Below are 13669 nucleotides of genomic sequence, written 5' to 3'. Positions count from 1 at the left end.
GATGAGTAACACCATCTTGTCTCATAGTGCCTGGAAGTCTAGACTAAGGAAGGAGGCAGACCTGTACACAATCAAATGTTTGGTAAGTGCTCTAAGAGAGGAGCCCCGGAACAAAGGAGAATCAGCCTGCTCTGACTTTATTGGGAGAGTATAGGAAGAAGAGGTTATGGCCAAGGGAAACCCCAGAGAGGAGATGGATGAAGTTTGAGCTGAACTTCTGGGATGATTGAGGATTTGCCAGGTGGCTGAGATGCACTTTAGGGAAATGGGCGAGTGTGGCATCTTCAGTGTCTTGTGGCTGGAGCAAAGGGAGGGGAAAAAGATGCAGTGAGAGCCTGAGAAGACAGTGTAGGCTCCCCACTGATTATGTGAATGAACAACTATAGAATGATCTTAAGAGAAGAAAGGGAGTGACCTGATTCAGTTTGTGCTTTTGAAAGGGCAATCCGAAGGCCATCTAAGGGCACAACCACACGCACCCAGACGTCTCCCACTTCTTTGCAGGTTGTGTAACTCTCTGATGCTGTTCCCAGCCTGTCTGGAAAACTGTCAAACTCTGCTTCAGACCAAGCAGTATCCACTGATTAAACCTTGCCAACAGTCTTTGCAAGTTGAGAGACTCCTGATGGTAGAGTGACACAACCGGCCCACAGCAGAAAGACCCCTTTTTAGTGCCCAGGCCTTGGGCTTTGATACAAGCAGGGGTGGTTTCATCATTTCCTTTAAGAGTGATCTCAGGGTTTTTTAACCTTTTGTGTAATTGGCTTTCTTCCTTGAACATTCCCAGCCCTGCTTTGACATTCCCATATCCTGCAGAATGCTGCTTATATACACCTTTAGGGGAATTGCTGTTGCTGTCCTCTTTAATTCACTTCTGACACCTCTTTCTGGAGGCCGTAGGTGCGACTGTGCTGTTGGAAGCAATATCCACATTTCTTTCCTAAAGCTTCAATACTTGATGCAAAGGTACCCATTCTGGATCCAGAACTTGTACAGGAAGGAGGGAGTAGAGTTCAATACACTGGTGCCATTCAATGGATGTTAAATAACATAAAGCATCATGAAAGACGGGCTTCCAATCCTGAAAGGAGACATTGTGAACTAACCTTTTCTTCCCTCGGATTTTGATCCCAGGACAATTAAAAGGTATAGAGTATCCTTTTCCTCAAAACAAAGTGGCAGAAATCACACTTTTTAAAAAATCAAATTACATTTTGTTTTCAAGTTTCAACAGAAAACTTGAGACTGTATTTTCCACTGTCTTTCTAGTAGACACACACATTGTTGGCCACTATTTCTCCACAGATTTCAGTGGGCAAGTGCATGAGGAGGCACTTTTTCCACCCTACTGATGATTTTTGCAGTGACCGAACTTTACGAAAATATTTTACAAAATCTTCATGAGTCAATCTTCCAGTGCACTTGAAAATAATTAGGCTTGCTATCACTTGCCTTCCTCTCCTTATCAGAGAAGCATTTGCAACCAGGCATTCTGTGAATGTGGCTAAATCGTATCATAGAATCACTGAGAATATCTTCAATATTAAAGTAATCACCATTGTCCCTGGAGCCCTGACACGGGTGCCAGCATCCCCACTCAGGATCCTCTATCAGTCCTGCCTAGTAGCACAACCCAGCAGCCTCTCTTGATGAAGCAATGTGAGGTTTAGTCCTTATTTTATTCCATTTAATTAAAGAACAGCTGAAAAAATCCTGTCTTGCATTTTCAACACATGGTTCCAATTAGTGCAGCAGAGCAGGACCCTGAATTTGATAAAAGCACTGACGTGTACCTTTGGTGCCTGTACAATGTACTCTTTCATTTTACAAGGTGGCTGAAGTGCAGTTTTAAATATCTTTTTTAAATGTTGACAAAAACCCAGGGGTGTAAGCTTAGGAAAAAAGTGAGGAGAAGTGAACACAATTTTGTTTGAATTGCCTGCCATAGACTTTTAGAACCTTGTATGCAGAAGACGCTTATGTGGGAAAATCTGCAGTGGGCATTTACAGGCTTGTATGCAAAAAGCATTATGGTTCATGAGACTTGCGCTCGGAGGCTATTAGATGGGAGATCCATCACCTCAGGAAATACCACTTACTGTACTGTAAATTTGCTCCATGTGACCAATCTGCTCGAGAGGTAATGGAAATCCCATTCCAGTAAATTTGTTTCAGACCAGGCTAAAACTGATAGGACATTTGCCTTCAGTGGGACTCTTTCTGGATAACTTCTGGAAGTTCATATGTTTTTAAATAGGAAAGTAAAACTTAGGTCCCAGAATCTGGAAATTAGATGTGGAAAAGCCTAATTTAGGTCATCACATCCCACCTCCTGCCAAAATAAAGGGAACTAGCAAGAGGAAAAAGTAAGATAAAACAAGTAAAATATTTTATGACTGCTTCACATGGTGTGTGTTCTGTGCCATCCCAGAAACAGTGGAATGATTTTCCATTTCAGGTCATGGGAAAGCATGATGTCTTTAGTCCCAGAAGGGTGAGATACTTAAACTGCTATAAGGCCCTTCATGAAGGTTAACAACAAACCTCTTTGTGCCTGGCTTTTATTTTCAGAGCTACCATTCCATTCTTGGCCCATAATTCACAAACTAGAGAAATGTGCCCATCAAGAACAAACTCACTACTAGTTGTGCTCAGAAATGTTACCCCAAAGTGCCAAGGTAAGAACAAAAATCTAAATAGGATAAAACTAAGTAAATTGATTCCGTATAACTGCAACTTAAGAAAAATAGTCATTGAGATGGTCTTTCTGATGGCCTCATTGCTGGAGACTATATCAACAGATTTACTGGGTGTCCTCCCTCAGTTCTCAGAACTATAAAACAACTTTCCACTTTTCTAGAAGGAGCTCCAAAGAGTAATTGAATGAAACCCCGTAGACAGATCACTCCTCAGCTTATGCCCTCTGTTGCTGTTGGTGCTGTGTCTTCATCTCATGACTTAGAGGGAACTAACTATGGCATCTTTGATGATTTTTTTAAATAGGCTCACTAATTCTCACCGTGAGTTGACTTATACATAGGTGATTATTCTACATCATGAATGAACCATTCTAGATTTAGAATGTGTCTAAATCTTCAAATCACAGTCTTAACTAAACTGTGCTTTAGGTACATTTCTTATCCTGTCTTTTTTTTTAACATAATTCATTGTCCATTTGGCTTACATACAACACCCAGTGTTCATCCCAACAAGTGCCCTCCTCAATGACCATCACCCATTTTCCTCTCTCCCCCACTCACCCTCAGTTTGTTCTCCATATTTAAGAATCTCTTGTGGTTTGCCTCCCTCCCTGTAATCCTGTCTTGAAACCTGCTCCAATAGCCATCATGTCCACCACTCCACCGAAGAGTTCTTATCAAGTCACAAAGGATCTTCAAGTTGCTAAAGTCATTGGTCATTTCTAGCCTCATCTTAGTCACACTGAAACACTGATAACTTAACATACTTGATCTCTGATTCATTGTTGTCTCTTGGTTATCTTCCTATTCTACTGGCTATTCCTTCTTTATGACTTTTTTGCTTCCTCCTAATTTTCTCAGTCTCTATAAAGGGATCGGTACTCAGATCTCTTTTCTTTACATTATTGGCTAAGTGGTCTCATTTAGTCCATGACTTTAAGTAACTTTACATGATGAAAAATGCCAACTGCCTCCTGGCCTCTCTTCTTGGATGTACAAATGACATGGTAAGTCTAACATTAAATTCTTTATTGTCTCTTCAAACATACTTATTTACCAGCCTTTTCCATTTCATAAATAACAACTCTATTCAACCAGTTGCCCAGGCAAAAACTTTTGGAGACATCCTTGATTCATCTATTTCTCTCTAATCTCCAATTGTAATCTATAGTCCATAATCTCTAATCTCTAATTGTAACGTACTTGTGATCTGCTCCCAGCTCCATTTCTGTGGCTTTACCTCCAGCCCTGCCCCCCCCCCTTTTTTTTTTTTTTTTTTGCCCTATCCCTTTTCCAGCCACAGTCATGTCAGCACGGTGCCTTGAATGTGCTATTTCTCTGGCTGGAATGCTCTTCCCTTCAGATTAGCTACATAGTCACTCCCTTACTTTTTTCATGTTTCTATTCAGATTCCATGTTATTGGGGAGGCCTTCCCTGACCATCCTATGTAAAATAGCACCCTTCTAGCATTACCTGCCACACCATTGTTTCTCTTGCTCTTATTCATCATTTTCCACATCAGTTTTCAGACCTGGCATATTATATGTGTTCATTTGTTTGTTGTCTGTCTCCTCTCACCCGACTACAAACACCATTAGAAGAGGGGCGCCTGGGTGGCTCAGTTGGTTAAGCCGCCGACTTCAGCTCAGATCACGATCTCGCGGTCCGTGAGTTCGAGCCCCGCGTCGGGCTCTGGGCTGATGGCTCAGAGCCTGGAGCCTGCTTCCGATTCTGTGTCTCCCTCTCTCTCTGCCCCTCCCCCCGTTCATGCTCTGTCTCTCTCTGTCTCAAAAAAATAAATAAAAAACGTTAAAAAAATTAAAAAAAAAAAAAACACCATTAGAAGAGGGACTTAGTCTCTTTTGTACTCCCCTATAATCTCCTTTGCCTAGAGTGCTGCTTTGTGCACAGTAGATACTTAATAGATTTTTCTGGGTTAATGATTTAAATTTTTATCACGGTAACTATAAGAGCAATAAGGCATGGGAAGTTTTGTTGATTGGGCCCACTGACTTGTTACTAGAACAAACCCTCTACTGAATCTGACATGAAAGCTTGGTCTAAATTATATCAGACTCTCTTAGCATTTATAGTGTTCAAGAGTTTACATTTCTATGTACAAACCATATGTCCACGTCCCAACAGTGTTAAGGCTCAAAATGAGATCATATTAATTTTACTATTTTTTTCTGAGTTTTATTTATTTATTTTTGACAAAATTTGTGTATATTGAAGGTGTACAGTATAATGTGTTTTTTTTACAATACATTGTTTGATATATGTGTGTATACTGTGAAATGATCACCACAATCAAACTAACCAACTTATTTATCACCTCCCATAGTTAGACTCTTTTGTGTGTGTATGGTGAGGACATTTAAGATCTACTCTCTTAGCAAATTTCAGGTCTACAAAACATTACTGATACAGTCCCCATGCTGTATGTTAGATCTCTAGAACTCCTTCATCTTGTAATTGAAAGTTTGTAACCTTTGATCAGTATTTCTCCTTTTCCTCCATCCCTCTGCTTCTGATAACCATTATTCCACTCTGTGTTACTATAAGTTTGACTTTTTTTAAAGATTGAACATTTAATTGAAATCATATGATATTTATCTTTCTGTATCTGGCTTATTTTACTTAACATAATGTACTCCAGTTTCATACATATTATTGCATATGGCAGGATTTCCTGCTTTTTAAAGGCTGAATAATAGTCCATTGTGTATTTATACCACATTTTGGTTATTCATTCAACTCATTTCTCTATCTTGGCTGCTGTGAATAATAATGCTGCAATGAACTAATTTTTGACAAAGGAACCAAGAATACTCCGTAAGAAAAGGATAGTCTCTTCAATAAATGGTCTTAGAAAAACTGGATTGCCACATGCAAAGCAATGAAATGGGATCCTTTGTCTTACACCATACCTAAAAATCAACTCAACATGAATTAAAGACTTAAATGTAAGCCCTAAAACCATAAAACTCCTAGAAGAAAACATAAGGGTCAGCTCCTTGACATTGGTCTTGGAAATGATTTTTTGGAATTAACACCAAAGCACAGGCAACAAAAGCAAAAATAAATAAATGAGACTACAGTAAAATTTGAAAGTTCCTGCACAGCAAAGGAAACCATCAACAACATACAAAGGCAACCTATGGAATGGGAGAAAATATTTGCAAATCACATATCTAATAAGGAATTAATATCCAAGATATATAAGAATTTTATACACCTCAATACCAGAACAACAAATAACTCGATTTTAAAATGTGAAAAGGACCTGAATAGGCTTTTTTTCAAGAAGACATGCAAATGCTCAACAAGTGTATGAAGAGGTAGTTGACATCACTAATCATCAGAAAAATGAAAATCAAAACCATAATGAGATATTACCTCATACTTCTTAGATTGGCTATCACCAAAAAGTCCAAAGATAATAGGTGTTGGTGAGGATGTGGAGAAAAGGAAACTTTTGCACACTGTTGGTGAGGATGTCCATTATGGAAAATAATGTGGAAGTTCATCAAAAAATTATAAATAGAACTACCATGTGATCCAGCCATCCCACTTCTGGGTATATATTCAAAGGAAAAGAAATCATTATTCTGAAAAGATATTTACACTCCCATGTTTTTATTAACTTTATATATCCAAAACAAAGACCTGAGTCTTCACTCCATATGACTGTTGAGTTCTCTCTACAAGTGGGTCTTGGTCATTGTTTATCATTTCAGCCAAGCATCTGGCTTAGAGCTTGGGTCTCTGCTCCCTTTGTGGGCCACTGCTCACTCCTTTATCTCCCTGGAATAGGTTTCTTTAAGCTGCTGCTGCTCCACTGAACTGCTTCCCAAAGTGGGGCAGCAAGCCTTCTTTGGTTCTCTACAGCACAAGAGACCAAGCTTATTTACTTTTAATAAAACCATATCAAGCTCTACACTGACTTCCATATTGCTAAGCTTTTTTTTTTTAATAGGAAATTTATTGTCAAATTGGTTTCCATACAATACCCAGTGCTCATCCCAACAGGTACGCTCCTCAATGCCCATCACCCACCCCCCCTTCCCACCCACCCCCAATCAACCCTCAGTTTATTCTCAGTTTTTAAGAGTCTCTTATGGTTTGGCTCCCTCCCTCTCTAACTTTTTTTTTTCCTTCCCCTCCCCCATGGTCTTCTGTTAAGTTTCTCAGGATCCACATATTGCTAAGTTTTGTGGTCATTCTGCAGTCATCACTTTGTTCACACTGGTCACTTGAAAACATGAAAATTTGGGACTAATACAAGGAAAGTTCACCACACTGACTAATTTAATTTACTGTAGCTAGACCCATAAGGAGTCACCAGTAACGTGGCCATGTTGCAAGCACCAGCTTATCAACATGCACCATCCAGCACACACGTATGTACACCCCTCGCTGGGATTCTCCTCTGCCATATCTCCCCTCCAAACCTAATCATGAGCTCAAAGGAAAAATTCCCTCCTCTTTGTATCCTAAATTCTGCCTCCTGGACCATCGTGAATCCCAGGATCTCTGTCTCCTTCCAAAATGATTTTGTAAATTCTCCAAGGAAAGCCCCACACCTTGCCTCTGGGTCAGTCTTAACCTGTATCCTTAAGCAGGCAAATGGTTCAATATCAGTGTATTTCCCCCAAACTAGAGCCATTGAACCATTCATAACACTAAGTATGGGACATCTGCAATCCATTCTAAGCTGCACCAAGCCCAATCAAGTTCAAACATACCCAACTTTCCTTACTCTTCAGATTCCCTGATACCAAGATCTTGACATATGGGAACAATATCATGAACACATGTATTTATTGTACACACATACACACACACCATTGACCTGTATACTCTGAGATGGTCTTCTTAACAATAAACAGTAATATGCTATTATAAAGCATAAATCCATATAAAGACAAAAAAAAATTTTTTCTGCCCTGGACTCTGCTCTCCTCCACCCCAAAAACTATCTGCAGAGAAAAAGAACCGTGTGAAAACATATTTGATTTATGTGACTAAATGGAAGACCCATCCTCTGGACCTAAAGGGTCTCAATCCAGGTTGTTATTTCGGCCCTAAGAATAGAGATATTTACTTTCTTTATTATTTAGAACTGAAAGGCACATTGGGTTGTTTTTCCCAGATTAAAAAGGCTGCATCAAAATGGCAAATTCCTTACTTTCACCTTTTGGTGTCCAAAAACTTCTAAAGGGCGTCCAATGCAGGAAAGCTCTTGCATATGATGTGTTGAGTGTTTGGGTTGATACACATTCCTCCTCTATAATCTGGGCTTCCTTTACCTATTAGATAATAATAATACTTTGATTCCAAAATCAAAATCATTGGTTTTCATGCCATATAATAAATTCTCACATCTTTTCTGAATTGTGAAATGATAGCTGTCTCTAGAATACAGTGATATTTTTCTGTCAAACAGTTATTAGGAAAAATTGTAAGGAGACTCTGCATGTGGTTTCTTAGAGTGGCCTATAATAAGTTAAATCTGATTAATTTTCCTTTAAATATGCAATGAACAAAACCCATTCCCACCCTCCACCCCCGCTTTTTAAATTTCTGCTACATGGGACTAGTCCATGGGAGAAAAATTGCTCTTTCTCCATCTTTTCCCCTTGATCTCTCATGATCCCTTCATTGGGTCCCCACTGTTCTGTTTCCAACCTTCCCACTAAGAAAATATACCTGCCCAAGTCTCTTATCCTGGGATATTCCTGCATGACAAGGTAGCTAATAAATTGATGCCATAGATAAAGGACAGTTAACCTGGACTGGCTACCTTTTGTCTTGTTATATGTTCCATTTGACAGGCCTTCATTGAGCTAACTCAGAATTATTGACATAAGGTTTTTTGTTTGTTTGTTTGTTTGTTTTTTCTGTAGCCACTCAGTGAGGCTTTTCTTTTAATCAGTCACTAGAGTATATGACGCAGGCAGTTCTGGATTCCATGTCCAGTAAGATGCACAGAGACGTCAGAGCAAATGATGCAAGGTCAAACTGTTCTTAAAACATGGCTCTGGTTCCTTACTACAGTGAGGTCTACGCTGAACCTCAGTATATAAAGCAACAAAAGAAGAGTTGGAGTAGGATCCAAGAGTTCGGTCCCCCTTATCCTTTGGGAAAAAATTTACAAGCCATTGGTCCAGCGATTAAGAGGTTCAGATTAAGAGAACAGATTCAGGAGTCAAACAGTTGAATTCAAACCCTTGTTCTGGGTGACTCTTGGGAAATGTCTTCCTCTCCCTGCACTTCACTTTTGTCATTTCTAAAATGCAGCCAATAATCTCATCACAGGTGGTTCTGAAGATTAAATGAGATCATGTAAAACGGCACTTAGCACAGTGCCTGGTGCCCAAGAAGAGCCGTGTTAAAGGTGTGGGATGGTTAGTGTTAGTCTGCTGCCACTTCCGTTTTAACCAAAACTATTAGATGGATGCAGTATGATGCCCCATGCAATAGAGCTGTTGCCCATGACCGAACACTCTCCTGAGGGTAGCAGAACAATCGCTGTTTTGTAAATTGAGTTAAACCACTCCCTAGTGTGGCTAATGATGACTAATACAGCAGAAGGGAGTTGGCCACCCTTGTGCAAGGCACAGTTGGGAAGTTGACTATGCTCTGCTTACAGAAAGTCAGGTCATTGCCAAGCTCTAATCCATGTCACTCCTGCCATAGTTCTAATCTTAGAAGAAATTCACTCATTTGTAGAAGACACGTCAACCTTTAACATATACTAAATATAATTTTGGAGGAATTCCCAGCCAACTTCCTAAAGCAAAATACACTCCATGAATAGTGTCCTAATAGCCTTTGATGAGGCAGATTGTATTGGTATCTACAGTTTAGCATGGAGAGAGACATAGTCCTTGATAGATAAGTAATGGGAATAAAACCTGGAAAACTCATATTTTGATGGAAACAGTAAAATGGTTCCCTTGGACCACAGTATCTGAATTCTTTCATTTTTGTACTGCTAATAGCACAGAGAAGCACAATATTTCAGCTAAGAGTGTTAGAAAGGTATAGGCATTAAACAAATGTCTAACAGTTTAAATGATTTCTTAGAAGGGACTGAAATATGCTTCCTCATTTTATATACACATCCTTTTTACATATTGCTCCAGATAGGATTGCAAAAGCAATGATCTTGCAAGAAACAAGACCTCAACTGAAAATGATATGCACCGTTAAAATACGAAATAAAACACACAAGCCAACAAAGCTGAGATTTAAAAAAAAACTTGTATTTTTTCCCCCTTATGTTTCATTTGCCTATACTCATTCCAACTTGGCCTAATTTGCTGATCACAAATCTGGATATATTACCAAGACCTTGTCAGGATGCTAAGAAGGGACAGGAGCCCCCAACTCAGGTTTTAGCTATTTCAGGGCTACTTCTGCTTTCCCTAAACTTCCCCTCTATCACCACTGAGGCCTTTTAAAGGATATTACCAAGAACTTGGCAATGAGATCATGTGTCCTTTGTCACTACGTGTCTGATTCTTGTTATAGATTCCCTGATGCCTCAGTTCTCAAAGCTGTGGATCCGGAGCTGTGGCTGTTGTCTGTCTGTAGTGGGAGAAAAGTAGAGAGAAAAGTAGGGAGAAAACTGCTTAGGAGAAAAGTAGATTCTGTGCTGGAAGCCTGTGACTCCCACGCTCCACATCTTGTGTTATGGGTCACTCAAACATGCTCCCTGAGAAAGCTCTCAGGAACAGGGAAATCATCATTATTTCCTCATTCCTTATCTCTGGGAGAGAGAGGAGGGCCAGTCCCTTTTAGAGTCCCCACTATCTTCCGAGTGCATCTCTGCTTTTGAAGTGTCAATAAGCTCCAACTGAACTCATCATCTCCCTTCTATCTTTAGCCACATCTCGTTCCTATTTTGGTGCTTTCCAAATTGGTGAAAGGCACCAACCTTATCGTGGTTGTTATCACTGACTCTTCCATCTCCTGACCGGACATTTTCTTCCATCAAATCACCAAATTTTGTTACTTCTTCCTCTATGATGGCCAGTTTTCTCTACCATCACCAACACTACTGCCACTAACAGAACTACTATTGCCTGGATCTGTGTCACAGATTTCTAGTGAGTCTTGCCCTTTAACCTTGCCCCTTCTCAATCCTTCTCCTGGTTCAGTAATTTTCCAGCTCCACTTTCCTTAATTGCTCCCTACTGCCTTCAATAAAAAATGTCCAGTATTCTTAAATTGTCTTATAAGGACTGTCTGATATGATGCCTCCTTACTTCAGTGACATTTTTATCATTCTTTCTTTTGCTACTCTTCCCTCCCCTCCACCAAAAAAAAAAACCAGAAAACAAAAAAACAAAAAAAACCCTGTACATATTGGCACTACCTCTTTCCATGCTCTCTCTTCCCTTCCAAGTCCTTGAATATGCTCTTCCCTTTGTCCTGAATACCCTTTCTCACTCTGCTGTCTCCATTCTTTGACTAATTGCTATTCATCTTTTAAGTCTTGGGTTGAATGTCACTTCCTCAGAAAGCTTTCCCTGACCATGTAAATCCTGATTAGGCATTCTTCATAGATCCTGTGTCCATACCATATTCCTCCCACCATATAGCATTTAGCACATTTAGTCCACATGGCCCTTGTAACTGCATGTTTGCTTCTCTGTCTCTGTCACAGTCATCCATAAAGACAGGAAGCCAATCTTTTTCACTGTTCAATTCTTTGTACCCAGAGTAGGTCTTCCTGAATACATAAATGAGTATAATGGAAGCAAATGTGAGAAAGTATTTAAAGGAGTGTCAACATGTCAGATGCATCTGAGAGAGCAAATGAGCTGAGAGCCAGAGAATGACCTTTGGCCCCATGTGAAAGTGGTTTGTGACTGTGATAAGAGCACTCTCCGAGATGTAACAGAGTAGAGTGGAGTGGAGTGTGTTGAAACTGCCTAGGACGTTAGTACATGTAGACAGCAAATGTAGACAAGTTTACTGTGAGATGTGCCATGGTAAGAGGAAGACACTGCTGCTGCAGGAGAGAGAGGGGATGACTGCAGGGACATATTATGTGAACGATTAAAGACACTGCTTGTAAGAAAGTCACAATTGTCCTTAGGGTCACACAAAAGGCAGACCCAAAAGAAGAATGCCTATTTTGGCAAAAGCTCATGAGCACATTTTGAATCTCAGTTTCGGATAAAATGTGCTAGGACAAAGGAGTTAAAATTCCAGAAAAACACTCAGGAAGTAAGTTTACAATGTTGCTTCACTGCTTTGTGCAGAAAGTAATAACTTTATTGGTAGCTTTTGTTGGCTTGTTGTGATAACCACATAAAGGAAAAGAGCTGTAAGTGAGATGCAGGGAATGTTTATGCTTTCGTTTATTATTCAATATGGACGTCACAAGGGTATGAGGAGTCGCACAGCAAATAACCGTGTACTCACAACCTACCTTCAGGACTAACATTTTATTAAATGCAGCAGAAGACCTGGTGCATCTTGAATTTAAAATGACTTTTATCCCAGGTTGTACAGGTCTCCAGTTAAGGCACAGATTAATTTTTTAGCATGAAAAAAAAAAATGTTTCCACTATGGAAAACCAACCTGTTGAAGTTTATACAGAAAATATTTTCAGTAAACAAAGACGAGTGCAGAGTTTCAGGAAGAAAGTGTGAGGGTCATGATGACAAAAGCAATGGAGGACCCACAGATGTGCCCCAGGCCCTCCTCACTGTCATCAATCATAAGCCTGTCCTATTCCACAGTTCCAACCACTAGGTCTTGGACCCCTGGGGGTAGCAGAATTTATTGTGAGGGGTCTGTAAATCCATATGCACATTCAGTATGACTAGACTAAATAAATAATATGTCACACACACACACACACACACACACACACACACACACACACAGTACTATTTTTTAAATGTCTATAGGTGAGGTGATGAATAAAATATAAATTCACTTACTTGGTTCACTGAATTAATAGAAGCCTTTGATCATTATGTATTTTCTCAGTCTATAGACATTGAAAGTATAATGTCTAGCATGATACAGTCCTCATACTCAAAAGAGATTGGACTATTGCCATTGTTATTTACTAGAAAACATGCATAAAGCCACTGGATGATGAATTAAACAAGAGGCAAAATGTTTTCTTTAATGTCACTAATTATTTGCATTACCAAATGTTTCCATAAACAAACTTGTTGTATACACTCTTTGTCTTTGCAGGAAGCCTTTATGTTAACACCCTCCTTAGTCCATACGTCACACAACAAACACCATCAGATCTTGGAAAATGAAATAGAGTATCTAAGGGGTGCCTGGGTGGCTCAGTTGGTTAAGTGTCTGACTTCCAATTTCGGCTCAGGTCATGATCCCAGGGTTGAGGGATTGAGCCCCACAATCAGGCTCTGCACTGACAGGGCACCCACCTGCTTGGGATTCTCTCTCTCTCTCTCTCTCTCTGCCCCTCCACTGCCCACACACCCTCTCTTTCTCAAGAAAGAAAAAGAAAAAAGCATCTAAGGTTCAATCTTGCAGGAGTCTGAGTAGGGTTTCTCTCCCTCCTTTCAACACTTGATAGTTCTCCCCTGGACAGGGTGATGGGCAGGGGTGGAGTGAGACCAGAAATCCCAGTGTTTTTCTTCTTGTCTTGTGCTCGACATGCTTTGGGTTCCCCTGGGGTGCTTCCATCCACATGTGGCCCATTTCTAATTTGTCTACATATAATGAGTGCCGTTTTGTGCTTTATTCATGCAGAGGAACCCAAAGGCCCCTTGTGTGCTCTTATCTGCCTAGATACTCAGCATGCACCCTTAAGAGTGTCGATTTGTTTGGTAATCATTTATTTCCAATGTATTTGTCTCTCCTCACAAATAAGATAATAAACTGAAATATCTAAGCACATAATTCGTATTTTATGTTGAATGGAATTGACTGTGGAGGAAAAGAAACTCTCACCCTTGT

The 13669-nt window shown here is 39.9% G+C and overlaps 1 protein-coding gene across 8 annotated transcripts in view; it reads left to right on the top strand.

Moving 5' to 3' along the window:
• XRCC4 (X-ray repair cross complementing 4) overlaps positions 1–13669 on the top strand; it is a 317922-nt gene that overhangs the window by 233094 nt on the left and 71159 nt on the right. For 4 of the 8 annotated variants that reach the window (XR_013556206.2, XR_009611644.3, XR_013556203.2 and 1 more), the window contains one exon: positions 2572–2678. The exons of 3 other annotated variants lie outside the window; for them this stretch is intronic. The gene's annotated coding sequence lies outside the window, so the exon portion shown is untranslated. Of the gene's footprint in view, positions 1–2571; positions 3937–13669 lie in introns of those variants that run through there. One more of the 8 variants, XM_078448366.2, reaches the window with a different exon arrangement.

Source organism: Panthera onca, chromosome A1 (genome assembly GCF_046562875.1).
Source record: "Panthera onca isolate mPanOnc1 chromosome A1, mPanOnc1 haplotype 2, whole genome shotgun sequence".
In the NCBI taxonomy this organism is placed as follows: domain Eukaryota; kingdom Metazoa; phylum Chordata; class Mammalia; order Carnivora; family Felidae; genus Panthera; species Panthera onca.
This window is presented reverse-complemented; position numbering and strand designations above follow the sequence as displayed.